The following is a 2,792-nucleotide window of genomic DNA, read 5'->3' as shown; positions in this document are numbered from 1 at the left end:
TCAAAGGTATGCTTGAGTTACTGAGCAAGTTGAGTGCTGAACGCACTAAACTTGAGTGTAGCTCAAGTTTAGTGCGTAGATTAGTCCCAGCAGCATCACTATTGCAGAAGATACACTGCCCAAGCTGTTCATAACTTCCACCTCCTCCAGGACAATCCCAACATCAGATGTGCATCAGCAGCCTCTGCACCCTCTGCTCAAATGACGATTCCGAGGACAGTCTCGGCTTTGGCCATTTCATTCATCAAAAGGGAGTTAGGGAAGGGTATTGGGGGGGAGACAATTCACATGTAATTAAATAAATAAATTAAGACTGACATTGATTGAGTCACTCATGGACCTTAGTTGGTGAAAGTATTTTAACAACTCTTAGAGTTCTATTGTAAACACAAAGAGAATTTAACATACCATGTACTCCCTCACCAGCTTCTCTGGATCTTCATTTAGGTACACACAGACCTTTGAGGATGCACTCTCGTCTGACCTCAGCAGTGTCTTCCTAAATATGCAGATCAAAAAACAATGAGAACAATCTCAAAACTCCAGCAGTATAGGTTCACACACTTGAAAACATAGCTACATTCAAAGGAAGTCACAACAAAGTGATCAGTGGCTTGCAGTCTATTTGAAAGATATTTAAAATTGTTAGTATCCCTTCATTATGCCATGACTAAAATTGAGTTTAACATCTCATTTAAACATCTAACTGAAGCTGTTAGATGTTTTAAATAAAGACATGAATATCACCAAAGAAATATGTGAAAAGTACAGAATGGTCAACACAGTCTATATCCTTCTACTTACGTGAATATGCAAAGCATTCCATGTCTTACAAGTACATGGACAGTCTATGTGTGGGCATGGATAACGTCGCATATGCCGGTGTTTAAGTGTAAAATGTTTTAACAGGTCATATCTACGAGACAGAGAGAGACTACACTCCTTACATTTCCACATCCCCACGCAAATAAAGACAAATAAAACAGACTGGCCAAATAAATGTTTAGCTGAACTCTAGCTTTATAAGCTCTCTAACACTACATTCAGTCACTTTAGATCTGGCAAAACTTACTATTAGCCACTGAAATCTTAACTTGATAGCTGATGAGCCCGTTGACCAGTACTTACGCAGGTGGATTACAGACAGGTGATGTTCTGAAAGAGATCAGATATATTTTCAGCCATTAAAATATGCAATTCATACTGAACTGAGTTGTATCTTTTAGTACAAGTCCCTTGAATGCCTCATGAATATAACCACTGGACACATGCAAGCACATATGTGCAGAACAATGGTGAATTGAACATGATAGAAGCAATAGTAACAGGTCAAAATGAGCACAAACAATCAACACAAAAAACATCAACATTTCAAAATTAAACCAATGAACTTCAATATTGTTTCTGAGCTACAATTATTTGGGGACAACAAAGAAGAGTCCAAAAAAACAACATCTTTACAGCAGAGGAATATGTATTTTAAAGAAAAAAAATAGAAAGCTCAAGTCTGTAATAATGGATAATCCATTGAGAGTTTTAGCCTGACAAAATATACTAGAAATCCATAACTAACAGGTATTTAACAAAGCTCAGAAAGCAATGCTTTCTGCAGGTTTCACCGACTGAAATGTAGGACTTTTTATTACCATAATTAATTAAGAATCTCGATGATGATAGAAAGGTACCAAAGTGTGTGTATCTACATTTACCTCCATAGTAACATTACTGAAATAGAATTAAATAGTTAGAAATAGACTGATGTTAGATCCGTGTGTTAAAAATCCTCTAAACCTCCAGGGAGCTCAGGAGGAGCAAAACTGTGACATTTCTGGGGTCCATTTGTGTCTCTGGCAGCAGCTTTGTGACCCTTACACTACATATGGCTCTGCAGAGTTTTTTCGCACAGAATGTACCTAACATGGTGCGGCGATAAATGTAAACAAAAAGCTATCTGCCTTAACCTAACCGACTTAATCTACAGAACATGAAATAATGTGACACAAGTATGGAACAAGTAGAAAATGGTGCAAATGGTAGAGAAATTTTAAGTTACATATTTTTATATGGATTTGGATGAAAATAGTTTTGACTCTTACCTTCTTCAAATTAAGTAGATGCACGCCAGGAATCTCCCCTCTGCCCTTGAAACCCAACAAGCCAGTTATCTCGCGTGATTTTCCGTAATCTCTTGATGTCGCTGGATCCTCTTCAGCGGGAGATGAGTCTGACACAATAGCGCTTTGGAACTGACGTCACTGTGTTTTTTTTTATTAGATTAACTTTGACAAATATTGATATTGAATATTGTTAGTATCGCAGATACTGCGCAGGACCCTCAAGCTCCCAGGCCTCTGGTAGAGGCCTGGGAGCTTGAGGAATTAGATGTATTCAAGTTGAGATAACGTCATTCAATCACGTTAGTCCAGTTGAGAGAAAAAACCGATTGTCTCGCGTGTTCTCGTGATATCCCGTGATCTCACTCGTTGTCGTCAGCACAATATCAGTCTAACTATAATGAATCATGTTAGCTCAACATGATTCAATTTTATAAATGTGAAGTCGTGGAATATCTTGTTTATCCAACATGATTTTATCACGTTTTCGCTTCAAACCCAACATTATTGTGTGAAAGGTACATGATATTTTTTTGTTAATGTAATACGCCCCGACGTTCTTTTTTTTTGGCGGAAGATCTAGCTGACGTAATTGAATCACGTTATCTCACCTTGAATACATTTTATTCCATTTGCGAGAAAAAAAACGATTGTCTTGCGTATTCTCGCGTGATATCC

At 37.7% G+C, this 2,792-nt stretch overlaps 1 long non-coding RNA gene across 1 annotated transcript; it reads right to left on the bottom strand.

Moving 5' to 3' along the window:
* Positions 1 to 413: 413 nt before the first annotated feature.
* LOC129371741 (uncharacterized) lies at positions 414 to 2,145 on the bottom strand. Its single transcript, XR_008607190.1, has 3 exons — positions 2,097 to 2,145; positions 1,129 to 1,155; positions 414 to 499 (listed from the first exon to the last, which is right to left on the bottom strand). It is a non-coding gene; the product is annotated as an uncharacterized LOC129371741 (long non-coding RNA).
* Between the last annotated feature and the right edge of the window lie 647 nt (positions 2,146 to 2,792).

This window comes from Poeciliopsis prolifica, unplaced genomic scaffold (genome assembly GCF_027474105.1).
Source record: "Poeciliopsis prolifica strain line A6 unplaced genomic scaffold, Auburn_PproV2 SCAFFOLD027, whole genome shotgun sequence".
Classification (NCBI taxonomy): Eukaryota; Metazoa; Chordata; class Actinopteri; order Cyprinodontiformes; family Poeciliidae; genus Poeciliopsis; species Poeciliopsis prolifica.
Note: the sequence above shows the minus strand (reverse complement) of the source record. Positions and strands in the feature narration are given on the sequence as shown.